The sequence below is a fragment of the Mauremys mutica genome, chromosome 10, assembly GCF_020497125.1.
Source record: "Mauremys mutica isolate MM-2020 ecotype Southern chromosome 10, ASM2049712v1, whole genome shotgun sequence".
Classification (NCBI taxonomy): Eukaryota; Metazoa; Chordata; order Testudines; family Geoemydidae; genus Mauremys; species Mauremys mutica.
In genome coordinates this window covers 7,910,344-7,924,409 of record NC_059081.1, presented here as the reverse complement: position 1 = coordinate 7,924,409, position 14,066 = coordinate 7,910,344, and the positions used below count along the sequence as shown (strand labels likewise).

At 47.1% G+C, this 14,066-nt stretch overlaps 1 long non-coding RNA gene across 1 annotated transcript; it reads right to left on the bottom strand.

The window, feature by feature from the left end:
• Positions 1-4,978: 4,978 nt before the first annotated feature.
• On the bottom strand, positions 4,979-11,940 carry LOC123378238. The gene is made up of 3 exons (XR_006582526.1): positions 11,765-11,940; positions 5,913-6,000; positions 4,979-5,401 (listed from the first exon to the last, which is right to left on the bottom strand). It is a non-coding gene; the product is annotated as an uncharacterized LOC123378238 (long non-coding RNA).
• Positions 11,941-14,066: the final 2,126 nt, after the last annotated feature.

Below are 14,066 nucleotides of genomic sequence, written 5' to 3'. Positions count from 1 at the left end.
GATCTTACTGTGGTCTTGCAGGCTGTGCCTTTAAGGGCTGAGCTTCCCAGACTGAGAATATGGGCAGGACACTGAAGCTCTTGTTATGATCAGCCAGTTGGAACCAGACACAGAATAAAGCAGTTCTCTAGCAAGCACATTCAGTACTGTGTGATCAGTGAACGTACTTATATTTAGACCTTGCTCCTTCCAATTAGCTCTCATAGGCAGACCCTGTACCCACACAGAAGCACAGTGTTTTCAGTGTGGCTTTATGTGGCTGCAGGGATCTGCTAGGAAGGAGCTAGTTGTGGGATCGGGACCTAAATCTTTATTGAGGCCAGCTCCCTTTGACAGTGCTATCTGAGAGTTTTACAACATTACAAAGAGGCAACAGATCATCTTGACCTAGATTCTTAGCAGCTTTGTTAAGGCAAAGCAGGATTTTTTTTTAAGCAAAGCAAAAGCACTAGTCTCAAATGAGGGCTATACCCAGGCCAAGTTTCAGTTGCCAGCTGTTCTAACTGCATCCCCGTTCAAAAAAGTGTGGAAAGAATTTTTTTAAGTTGGAAAATTAGTTTCTTCTCCATCATCTGTTGCTCAAAAAGCAACTGATGGGATTATAAAAAAGATCCACTTCAAAAGCTATAATCTCCCAACACTATACGGGAGCATCACCCAAGTCTTTCTATTATAGCTCTCTGTTTTCACATGCACGTACTTTAAAAACAGAAATTCAGCCCCCAGAGATAGATGTCTTGGAAAGGGAGGAGGGGGAGTGTGTGTGTCTGTGTCAGAGAGAGAGAGAGAGAGAGAGAAAACAAGGGGTTCCAATGCAAAGAGTTTTGTAGCCTTTTAGGGAGGCCTAGAAACATGTATGGCCCTACCCAATAACATTGTATTTGTTTAATTGAAAGAGCCTACATGCTAAAGCTGATGAGATTTGGTGGAAGAGTACAGCTGCCCTGGCTTAGAGGCAGGTGTGTATGTTGAATGGGGATAGGGTGGGGGTCTATAGGAGATGCAAAGCAGAGAAATAAATATACTAAATATATAGAACCTGATTCTTAGTTACTTGGTCTTTGTGCATGGAGCAGGGACAGAAGGGGTAGGTCTTAAGGTGGCTTTGAGAGGTCTGTCTTCTGGGGCTGTGCAGGGGCCTGTCTGGTCACCAATGTAAATTAGAGCAGCCTCTGGGCTGCTCTAACTTATGCTTTGCTTCCCATGTCCTGTTATGGGCCCTGGGAAGCAGAGAACAACTGTAGAGCCGTGCACTCCAGCCATGCCCCTGACACATCTCAATCCCTCCCCTACACCAGATACCAGGATCAGGGCCAGGATAGTGTCCTTATGCCATTTTTACACCAGATAGGGCCTCTCCCCAAGGGGCATTCTGACGGGGACTGTTTTCACCCACTTTAAGGCCCTTTTATGCGGCCTTGAAAGGACCTTATTGTAATTGAGAATCAGCCCCATGTAGTGAAAGAGAAAGCAGTGATGCTATCATAGGAAGGGGATGAAACCTGTCATATAATTTAATGCTTTGGATAGTATAGCCAGTAACGTAGGTTGTTCAGAGCTTTTAGGATGCTGAATTTCTGATTTAAAGACAATAGGTGCAGCTTGCCTGCTGGGTGGGCTAAGCTCCACTGCTGATCTATGGGTGAACTCCTGCTTCAAGCTTCACAAGCGTCTCCTCAAATAATTGAGTTACTGGGCTTACCGTATGTAACCAGGGCCTGAAACACACGATAACAACCAGCTGCCAAGTCAAATGTTCTAATGATAATAGAGCCAGTCGTGCAAAATGTCATGCATAAACCTTGATTGTGGATTTGATTTACCCACCATGTCACCAATAGTTCTGTGCCTATCTTCTGCATGTAACCTTCATTAATATGCAGCTACTACGTAATTAGCATGACAAACCCCAGGTCATTTTAGCCTTGGAAGAAATGGATTTTGAAAAACCAAACATCATCATCACAGTTTTTAAATTATGCAACGAGGATGATCAGGAATTCTAACCAGCCAGACACCAAATGGAAACTTTATAGTCAAATTAATAGCAAATGACATGCCTTATTAATGGTGGTTGTAGAAATGCTGAAGATGGGTTTTGAAATGTGGCATTGTTCAGATGGCACCCATCATTCTTATATGGTTTCAAAAGCACCTGCTGAAGAGAGAGGTCCAGTGAAGGAGGAATTAATTTGAAAATAAACATACATAGCGAGTGGTCAATATTCTTTGAAAAACAATAGAGCAAACAAGAGCTTTGAATATTGCTGATTGCCCCCTGTATTCAAATGGTGGCATAATTCTCCACAGGCTTGTCTACATGCTGGTTGTACCAGTTTCACTTAAGGTAATTTTAAACCAATTCAGTTAAGCTGGTGCAAAAGGCTGTGTGTGGATACACTGATTTCACCTTAAACCAGGCTTATTACAGTTCAGTTCAACCTAATTAGGAAGAGGTTTAAGTTAAACCAAAATAAGACTCTCTTAAACCAAAATAAGAGTGCACACACCGCAAGTTGTGGTGGTTTAACAAAACCTGTGCAAGTCCTTGGGGAGACAATGCGTCAGGTTTTTAAAGATGCAAATCTGCACATTTGACTCACATGTGCCTCTCCCACTGGGTATGTGCAACTCGTAATCTGTGTGCATAAAGTAGGGACTGTGAGAGAAAATCCAGAACTGTTCCCATGAATCAAGAGTTTTGTACACATGGGCTGGACATATGCCGAGAAATGCTCTCTCTCACTTATGTAGCTAGTCCACAAACAGGCTAAAGTCCGGAGCCTCGACGGTATTTAGGTGAAATCAGTGGGAATTAGGACCTGAAAACCTTTGAGAATCTGGCCCTGAAGGCCCACTACTGCTAACAGATAAGGGAATTACTTCTCACTTCAGGTGGAATATACACCTTCCTTTTGTGCAGTATTCCAGCCTTGTCAGTAACCATGGATAAGGATCACAGAAATATTATGCAAAATTATACCTTTCAAATTCTACCCTCACATTAGGCCTCTTGCTAGGACAGATCAATCAAATGGCAACTTTCACTGAGGGAGCCTTATGCACCATACACAGCTATGAGAATAGTGGCTGACATTTATGAAAGAGATGTTTTGAAATGTGTTCATTTTTGGAATATATCTAAATAGGCAGGTATAGATACAGCAAGCACCCTTAATTGTCACCTGTTTGAAAGAATCCACCCATTTTACAGATATTCCCCCTGTATTAAAATGGGAAATCCCATTAGAACTGGCAGAACCATTCCAAGTGTGCCCACTTTTCTCTTGTTTTGGCTAGTGAGCTGTTATATGAGTATGTAGCTAATCCTTGCAGGTTTCATTTAAGGGCACTGTTGTAGGTGACAGTTCATTAAAAAACTCTGGGGAACTAGTATAAGGTTTTTATTTTAAAAGCTATAAGCTTAGGGACACACACAATGTTCTCTTGCAACCAAGATTAGTGGCAGCTGGCTGCTATACAGCAGCCATTCTCTGTTGTAAATCATCTTCAATGTGATGTCATTATAATTGACAACAAATTTCCCAAATGACATTGTTGCTGATTGGCGTAGGATAGTATATGAATGAGTTAATTTATGGTTAAGGAAAGAGAGAGAGAGAGAGCGCAAGCGAGCGGGCTGCTGCTCCCTGTTCACAAGTTGGTTTTCCTTTCTGAACAAAGAACAAAGAAGAGTACCTCATGTGAATCACTGGTGTGGTAAAGCCACAAAGTTGAGAGCTGTCCAGATTCAAGTTTTTGCTGCAGTCCATTATAAAGACAAGGGCCACTTGCAAAAGTCAGATCAAGATAGGAGTTCAAATTTTGGTTGTTCAGAGCAGGGAGGTTTAATCTGGGCCCATCAATAGGAATCTCTTATGCATCTCTATTCCATGTGGAACATACGGTCTTCACCACCGGCTTCTATCTTTGCTTGTCTCCTTCTGCAGTCTTAGCTTTCAATTTTGCTTCTCTTGTGTTTCCACCTTGTCCGTGGTCTAACCTTGTCACCTCTTAGTCTAGAGGGTTCCAGTCCAATGCCTGTTATGTTATTCGGGCCTTTCTTCCATGTAGGCTTAGCCATCTTCATTTTCATTCTGTAATTCCTTGTTCTATCAGTTTCTGTTTCCTCCTCCTCCAGAGGTCAGAGGGTATGGCTACACTTGAGATTTGCAGCGCTGGTGGAGGCTTTCCAGTGCTGCAATTAGTAAGTGTCCACACCTGCAGGGCACATCCAGCGCTGCAACTCCCTGGCTGCAGCGCTGGCCGTACACCTGGGTCTGCATGGGGAATAAGCATTGCAGCGCTGGTGATCCAGCGCTGCTCATCAAGTGTGGATGCACACCAGCGCTGTTATTGGCCTCCAGGGTATTAGCAGATATCCCAGAATGCTTTTAACTAAATTACTCTCTTTGTTTTGTTATGCAGCCTCTCTTTGTTTTGTTGTGAACTCCGAGCTCCGGCTCCGTTGCTACCGGAGCTGCTTATCTAAAAAACAAACACAGCTCCTGTTTGCTGTGATCAATCAGATGAGATAACCCCTGTGAATGAGGCAGGCAGGGAGTGAGTGTTTGCTTGACAGAGAAGATGCAGGCTATTTGCAATTAAGAGTTAAGACTAAGGGGTCGGAAACATTTTCTGATTTTTTCAAGGCAGGAAGCTAACACACAGTGTTGGCTCCAAAAATCCACTCTCTCTCTCTCCCCACGCTCCCTGTCACACTACACCCCACCCCACCCCACCCCGCTCTTTTGAAAAGCACGTTGCTGCCACTTGAACGCTGGGATAGCTGCCCATAATGCATCACTCCCAACAGCGCTGCAAATGTGGCCACACACCAGCACTGGTAGCTGTGAGTGTGGCCACACACTAGCACTGTTCCTACACAGCTGGATGACCAGCGCTGCAAACTACCAGCACTGCAACTCGTAAGTGTAGCCATACCCAGAGTTTGTGATTTTTTTTTCTGGCCGTCTGATACTGGAAAATCTCCCAGCCCTAAGCCTCCCACCCAAACTCCTGTTGCTGCTTGGGAAGTGGGGTGGTGGCCTGAGACTGCCCCAGCAGTGGATTGTGTGGCTGGTCCAGGGGCCCCCCAAGCTGCTCAGACGGCACCCAGGCCAGCCACATCAGCCGCTGCAGAAGTCACAGAGGTCACGGAAAGTCATGGAGTCCATGACCTCAGTGACAAACTCGCAGCCTTACTCATGAGTGCCCTAAAAGGATAATTGTTCTCCATACCATTGACATAGGATTTTCTATCATGTCAGAAACGAGCTTCTCATTCCCATGAAAAATGGCCTCTTGCACAAGGCACTTGCATGCCAGTCACAGTGGGGTTTCCAATTAGATAGAACTGCCGAATTCTAACACTCCTCGCACTGCTGTTTCAGGCCTTCAGCTGAAAGATGGGAAAAAAAATGGCTTCAGTGTTAAACTTTACATTGTGTACTCACCACCCAGTGTGTGTGTGAACTCCCTTCAATCGCCAATCTTGCTGAGCCCTTATAAAACCCATACATACAATAAGACCAGATCCAAAGCCTGTTGAAGTCTATGGTAACACTCCCTTTGACCCCAATTAGCTTTGTATAAGGCCCTCAGTACAGCACAGCTTTATTTTGCAGAAGGTTTTTCATACAAACATGGTTCCCAAAATACTTCAGTGTCAAATAATGTTTAAAATGAAATTTGCAGATGATTTAAGATGTTTAAAAGCGAGCTGCAGAGTTGATGAGATAGAAAAATATAGACAGGTGAAGGCTTTCATTTCAACCGTGATGGAACAGCTGGTAACGGCTGAGTGGAGTGCATAGGTAGGAGAGAGGGTGGGAAAAGCAGTTACCTATGCATTCAAAAGAAAAATAATCTTTCCTAGTGACAAGCTGTCGTGTGCAGCGTGATTCTTGTACCTGTCATCTCAGACTGGGTGTAATATGTTAGCCTACAGCATTCCTGCACCTGCTGGCAAAGGTTGCTCACAGCATGTACTTCAGTCCTCTGCAAATGAAAAGATCACCATTAAAAAGAAAGAAAAATGCAACCACAGTTATCAGTGACCGACCAGTATAACTCACTACTGCAGGACATTATTGTTGTAATTTCTTATTTCTATAGTGTTAGCACCTGGGCACCCCAGTCAAGGGCTAAAATCCCGTTATGCTAGTGACGGTACAAACACAGAACAAAGAGATGGCCCTTGAAGCACATAGTTTAGTAAGATTCAAAAGCGTAGACAAATAGGAATAGCATTTTCATTCAAAAGAGGTACATTCACATTTACAAATTTGATTAATTCACATGTATAAGGGTATATACATTTATCACCCGCTGAAGCCAGGAATAAATAAATACTCACCTATGTTCGTTACTGTGCATCAGCTAGATCAGTGGTGGGCGACCTGCAGGCAGCCCATCAGGGTAATCTGATTGCGGGCCGTGAGACATTTTGCTGACGTTGACCATCCATAGGCACCGCCTCCCGCAGCTCCCAGTAGCCGCGGTTCTCTGTTCCCAGCCAATGGGTGCTGTGGGAGGTGGTGCCTGCAGGCGAATGGGGCCACAGGGATGTGCTAGCCACTGCTTCCCACATTGGCCAGGAACAGAGAACCGTGGCCACTGGGAGCTGCAGGGGGCAGTGCCTGCGGAGAGTCAACATCAGCAAAATGTCTCACGGCCCACAATCAAATTACCCTGATGGGCTGCCCGTGGGCTGCAGGCTGCCCACCACTGAGCTAGATGCTTTAGAAGGGAATTATGCCTTACTCTAAATTGCCGAATACAGGTTATTGTTGGATGGGAGGAGCATAGTTATGATGGACTTTTGGGTTCTTCCTAGTATCGCGTGTCCTTTTAAGTAAATATATGAGCTGGTCCAAAAAAAAATCATCAGTACTATTATTGACTGGAAAAGTGGGTCACTGATTACAGGAAAATTTGTGTGGAAAGTGTTTTCTTTCCATCAGAAGTTTTTGATTTTTTTTTTTGGTCAGAAAACCCAGCCCTCTCAAACTGAATATTTTCTGCCAAAACTCAGTTCATTTTGTTTTTTTTATTGGCACTTTTTGTTTAAAAGTATTGAGTTTGTGTGTTTTGGCTTTTTGATTAAAAGTTAACTTTTTCCTCAGGGAAAAATTTTCTTTTCTGTCCAGCTCTAGTGAATAAACAAAGAAGTAGTTAGGAGTAATGTAAGTGCAAGAATACAGCTCCCCAGAACAGACAATGCAAGTCAGGAGAGACTGAGGCTTCCTTTGAAAGGAGCAGTGAAAGCATCTGTTCTGCTGAGGCACATAAAGCTCACAGTGGCAAGAGACTTTAAATGATACCATTATCATTCAGGCAATTATTACATGCTGGCATGATCTAACACCAGCGCAGCCATTATTTGCCATGGAAATGGATTACTGTAACATACACTGTCAGAAGATCGTTTCGGAGACTGCAATTTACTAGTGTCCCCAGCAGTGCCACTGAAGGTTGCATTTAACCTCAAGCCACTAGCATGTGGAATCGCATAAAAAGCACTCACGGGCACATTTGTTCTTTAAAAAAAAATGTGCACCCTGCTGGAAAGTCCCTAAGTGTATATGATAACGTATGTCCTTGTGCATAATTTCAAAGAGTGCAGAGTAGAATTCATTCTTATGAGGCTTCTAACATGCTATTAAGTCAGGTCTGAGCCTGCGAACTCTAGGGGTGTTTAAGTTGTGCATTATGGATTATGTTTTTAATGACATATCCTAAGCCTTTTAAGCACAAACGAGTGTACATTTAACTGTTGGTGTGTGTATGATGGTTTTATGAAGGTAGAGCAGTGGTCCCCAAACTTTTGAGGGTTGCACCCTCCCCCCATCTGGGAACCCCTGCCCTCCAGCCCCGCCTGGGGCTGGGAGTGGGGCCACACCTCTGGGATGGGTGGGGGGGACGTGGACAGGGGTAAGGGGGCCAAGGCTAGGGCTGCAGCTGGGGGTGGGGCTGGGAATGGGAATGGAGCAGAGGCCAGTGACCGAGGCTGGGGCGGGGCCAGGAGTGGAGTCAGGCTGAGGCTGTGGATGGAGCCAGGCATGAAGGCTGGGAGCCCAGGATGCAGCTGGGGGCGGGACCGGAGCAGAGCTGGTGGTGCTCCCTCCCCATCCCTCCTGGGGGGGGCTGGCCCAGGCGCCGCCCCACCCCCTGGATGTCCTTTCATGCCCCTCTAAGAGGGCACACCCCACAGTTTGGGGCCTCTGCGGTAGAGGATAAATTATCTCTCCCATCACTTTGCTGTAGCTGTCCAAGCACTTGAGTGTAGCGTTATAAAGCCTCCCATTAGGCAGCTCTTAATGTAATGTGGGGCTGTATGCGAAAGATCCTCTTGCTGCCAGAGCCTGAGAGAGGCTGATATGCAAGCCCCGGTCTCTATGGCGAGAAATCCAGGCTGCATCACGTCACACAGAACAGCTCAGATGCAGAATGTAACTTCCACTGCTGCCCTGCCACAATCCAGGGGGATACATTTCATTAGTCTGGGAAGCTGTTCAGAGAGGAGCAAGGCTATTCAGGTCACCAGTGCATGCTTGGTGCCTCACAAAAAGAATTCATTCTGGAATCTGATTTAATTAACCGAGTGCACCAGCTCTTCATGACATTCCATCTGGATATCTGCTAAAAGCACAGTAGCTACAGTTTTAGGTTATCACATAACTGACTAAAACTCTGATTTGAGCTTGACTTTTACAATATGTCTTACTTAGGGTTCTCCTACCAGCATCTGATTCAATCAAGCATGGGCCATCCCTACACTAGAGTAACTTAAGGTCTGATCCAAAGTCAGTAAGTTCCCGCTGACATCACTGGGCTTTGCATCAGGCCGCTGAAGAATAACAAACATCTGTACTATCTTTCTTCAGAGGCACCATTCATTATCTGTACTTGATCTAACCTGTATGTCTTGATAGAAAAGAACCTTGTATTACTTGGAGCCTTACGAGGCTGGGTGGTGTTTGGTTAGAACTTTCTTTCCATCTGTATATGAATGGTCATTATAAACTATTCTCTTTGCGTCTCACTTTTTTGCATTCTACTTCCCTTTTTATTTCTGCATAATCCTTTGTTTTAACACTCATCTCTGTTTGTTTGCGCCCCCTCATAAATTATACATTAAAACAAACCTTTTCCCATCAGCCATGCTGCAGATTCAGGTCAGAATGGGAATCTCGGGCATTTTGAAAAGCTGCTTTACGCTGCTCTCCTTGAGTATAAATCTATAGAGCCTGCAAAGCTTTAGGTTACTAATGAAGATCGAGACCTGAAAAACTGAACATTTTTTGATTCAAACAACAAAAAACCCCCCAGACAATTCCATGCACGTTTCAAATCAACTGAAGCTTATTTAGTTTACGTACATTTTTTTTTCTTGGCAGAAGATAACTGCCATTTGTTCAATCATCTTCAGCCATGACCTTGGCTGTGAACTCAGGTATCAAGGGAGCTTAAAGAGCCCTTCCACTCCCCTGCACTTTCTACTGGCATCATGGGTTGCGCTGTGGATGGCTGGGAGGGTGTGACAGCAGCCACTGCTGGGCTCTTCCTCCCCTCCTGTGCAAGGGCAGATAGGCAATGGGAAGAGCCAGGGCTGGACTAGCCCTGCATCCATGATTCTCTACTGCTGCAGGCACCAGAGAGGCTATGGCTGTGACAAGCACAACTTAGGGCAGTCCTAAGGCTGCTCTAGCTTGCATTTTGGCTTCCAGCAGCAGCAGCAAAATCAGGGAGGTACACATAGCCCCCTCCCCGTCCTTGCACCAATGCCACAGCTGGCACAGGGGTAAATCTGGTACAGGCAGAGGTGCACTTTGAGTGGCAAAGAAAGAGTAAAAATTATTTAAGTGCCGGATTCTGAAAATCCTTTGCCCCCAACCCTGGAAGTCTTGCTGAAGTTTATAGGAGTTTTGTCTTGCAGGCACAGGCCATATTTTAGCCTATTTGATCATTTGTTTGTGTTGCCCTAGGACAACATTGCCCAAAGATTTGCTGTAATTTAAAAAAGAATGTTATTCTCTCAGGAATAAGCCCCTTAGAAACTTGAAACAAACCCAGCTGTTTTGTCTTCCAAACTGTTTAGCCTGCGTGGGGGGTGCATGCTAATGTGTTATTCTAAGGATGCTCCTCAGGGCTGGGAATTCTGAGGCTGATATTTTTGAAATGGAAGAAGTACTGTTGAAACATTTGTTCTGGGAGACAAAACAAATAAAAGATTCTATCAGCTTTACATTTTTTCCCCCCCAAAGTGGATCAGATTTTGGGTCTTCCAAGCTAATGTCCCTTTAAATATTTATTTTCTATCCCCACAAGGTATCGAATGGCTGACAAATGAACTAGCAAAGAAAGGTACAGAGCAAAAGAAGAAAAAAAAAAATCAACTGTAAAACTAAGAAATACGCAACTTCTAGGAACAGGTGTACTGCCAAGTGTTTACCGTATTTACAGGAGGACGAACAGACCTGAGATAGCTGGTCTCTATCCTGGCTCCCGGTGACTTGCTGCGTGAGTTCAACCAAGTCACTAAACCAAAATTTTCAAACACGTGTCTGCTTATTTTGGGTGCCCACCTTGAGACACTCAGGCATGGATTTTCAGAGGGGCTGCTGAGCGCACACAGTCCCATTGCCTTCAACTGGTTTTGTCTGGAGCGTTTTGAATGGCCAGCCCTAAACCTTTCTGTGTCTCGTTTTCATTTCCCTAGTCTAGGAAATAAGGCTTTCAACACTTATCCACCTTCACAGGGGAGTTATAAAGATTGGTTGGAAAGTGCTTTGAGATCCTTGGATTGAAGGCCATCAGTGCAAACTATTATCAAAAACTTGGAAAATTTCCCAGACACCAGTTGGTCGCAGGACTAAAGATTACAAAGCCTGGGTGAAAAAAATACCTGTGCTGCTGGGCCTCCAAAGCCACAATCCCTTTGGGGCCTCCATATTGTCAGTCAAGTCTCTAAACCATAGAATCATAGAAGATTAGGGTTGGAGGAGACCTCAGGAGGTATCTAGTCCACCCCCCTGCTCAAAGCAGGACCAATCCCCAACTAAACCCATCCCAGCCAGGGCTTTGTCAAGCCGGGCCTTAAAAACCTCTAAGGAAGGAGATTCCACCACCTCCCTAGGGAACCCATTCCAGTGCTTCACCACCCTGCTAGTGAAATAGTGTTTCTTAATATCCAACCTAGACCTCCCCCACTGCAACTTGAGACCATTACGCCTTGTGTTATTTACAAGACGTGGTGGCAGATGACAGAACATCTTTACAACTCGCAGGCTTTTGTTAGACCTTCCTTCATTTCCTGGCTTCACTCCATTTAGCCTCCCCCCCCCCACCATTCCCCAGCGAAGCATAATATATATAGATAGATATATCTTTCCCTGCCTTGGTTTCAGGGTCCATTTTCTCTTTGCCCCCTCTCTTCCTCCTCCCCCTTAGCACCGTCTCCCTACTTTGTGTTCTCAATTTCCCCCTTTGTCGGGGGTTGGCTGGGAGCCCCGGGCTGGCAGTATGGCTAACGGCGATACTCCGGGGCTTAATGCCTACTGGCGAGGGTTCAAAAGGGGCTGCTTTGCCTAGTGGTAATATCAGGGGAAGAATTGCCCAGTGGTGAGAGTGGGGCGGGTAGGGGAACCTGGGCTTGCCCTACTCCACTGGGTTCCAACCCAGGGCCCTTCAAAAACAAAGTCCCCTGACACAGGGTTCAGGTCCCAACACTCCCAAGTGCGTCCCCTGGGGCTCCTCCTACCCGCGTCCCAGTCCCTTCTGCAGCTTCTCCAGGTTGGCTGTGGGCTCCCTCTCACGTCCCTTCTGCCTCATCTCTGGCAGCTCCTCTGCTGCCAAGAGCAAGTCGTTCCCTTCAGTCGGCTGGTAGGAGACTTGACCGGGGCGGCTTGGAGTCCCAGCTGCTTCCCGGCAGACTGAGCTGAGCTGCTTCCTTATGAAGGCTCCCTCTACTGGGAACATGCCCAGCAGGGACGATGGGGCGTGGCCTCTTGGGCCAAAAATTGCTCTTAACCCTTGCTTTACCAGTGCAGGGTTGATGGACCCTGTCACATCCTTACATTTCCTATCTTCGCCCCCAACATCTCTCTCTTTCCCCATAACACACTGCTCTTCTCTGATTGATCCCATTTCCCTCTCTTCTCCCCTCCACCTGCCCAACAACCTCCTCAGAAATAGGCTGGCAGACACTGGGCTTGGAGCTCTTACCAGACATCTGTGAACCAGAGCACAAGATCTAATGTGGAAAATGGTAGACCCCACCCCGACACAGCAGTGGCAAAATGTGGGAATAAAACCCTGTAGGACGGTCAATACAAAAACTGGCTTAAGCTGTTATGAGGTTGCGAAACCAACATTCCCAGAAGCAGGAAGCTCACAGAAAAGGGAAATTCAGGGTCTAACTCACACCATTGTGCTTTGTTCACCTGCCACAATGGTGTAAGCAGGGACGGGTGGATCAGCCTTCACTTTGAACTTCCTGCTTTTTGTGGGTTTGCATCTCAAGCACTGTTATTCAAACCCCAGACTTCACGATGAAGTGCACAGACAGGAACACGCTGCACCCTAAGCACGTGCCAAAACTTTTCACTGGGTTCCTAGAGCTAAGGCACCAGCTGTACTAGAGCAGTGAGCTTTGCTTTGGCATTCCTAGGCAGGCTGATTGAAGTCAACCAGGAGCTGCAACGGCTGCATATTAATGTTCTCTGTGTCCAGCACTGGCCCAAGAAGCGGCTTTTAACGGGAGTGGGTTTACTGAGGCTGTATTTGCAGAAGAGGTGGACCAAAACCAGAACCAGGGAACCATCCCTCGAGTTTAAGCTTTGAGGTCTGGAGGGAGTAGGCTCCAAACCAGCTTTGGGTTTGGTTTTGCAGGACAAAATCCCCACTAACAAGAAGTCTCTTCCTGCTTTTGCCCATCACTTCTTATTGAAATATACAAAGCAAAACCAGAAGCGTTTTATCTGAACCCTTCCTCTTCTTCCTCCCTCACCCCCAGAGGTGGGGGTTCAAACAGGCTGTTTGACCTGATGAATTCAGGGTAGGCAGTGCCTGCCCAACTTTTCAGTGGTCTGTACCAGCCTCAGAGTGGAAAGCAAGGATGGGCTCGGAAGGCACTCAATCCAGAGGAAGTAGTAACATGCGAGTCAAATCAGCCCCTCCATAGCTCCATCAGAGCAACAAGAGTTTGCAAAACTAAAATTAACCTTCGTTTCCTTGTCTCTGCGTGTCAATTCTGGACACGTGTCACCACCTAAGGCCTCAACAGTCTAATACAGGGGTGGGCAAACTTTTTGGTCTGTGGGCCACATTGGGTTTTGTAAATTCTATGGAGAGCTGGTTAGGGGAGGCGGTTGTGGCCCAGCCCCCACCTCCTATCTGCCTCCCCCACCCCCGGACTCCTGCCCCATCCAACCCCTCCTGTTCCCAGATGGCTCCTCTGGGACGCCGGCCCACCCACAGCCCCCCGCTCCCTGTCTCCTGAACGCCCCCAGCCTCCCACTGCCGCCCCATCCAACCCTTCCTCTCATTCTTGATGCCACCCCCCCGGGACCCCTGCCCCCATCCAACCACGCCTTCTCCCTGTCCACTGACTGCCCCGTCGCCCCATCCAATCCTCCCTCCTTCCTGTCCCCTCCTGTACCCCTGCCCCCATTCAACCCCCCCGTTCCCTGCCCTCTGACCACCCCAATCCTATCCACATCCCCACCCCTGACCACCACCCCGAACTCCCCTGCCCTCTATCCAACCCCCCTGCTCCCTGCCCCCTTGCGATGCTGCCTGGAGCACGGGTAGCTGGCAGCACTATGGCCACGCCACCTGGCTGGAGCTGGGCCATGCCGCTGCCACCACGCAGCACAGAGACTGGGTCAGGCTGGGCTCTGGAGCTGTGCTGCCGCAGCAGGAGCTTACAGCCCCGCTGCCCAGAGCATTGTGCTGACAGTGGAGTGAGCGAGCTGAGGCTGCGGGGAGGGGCTGGGACTAGCCTTCTGGGCCAGGAGCTTGGGGGGCTGGGCAGGACAGCCCCGCAGGCTGGATGTGGCCCG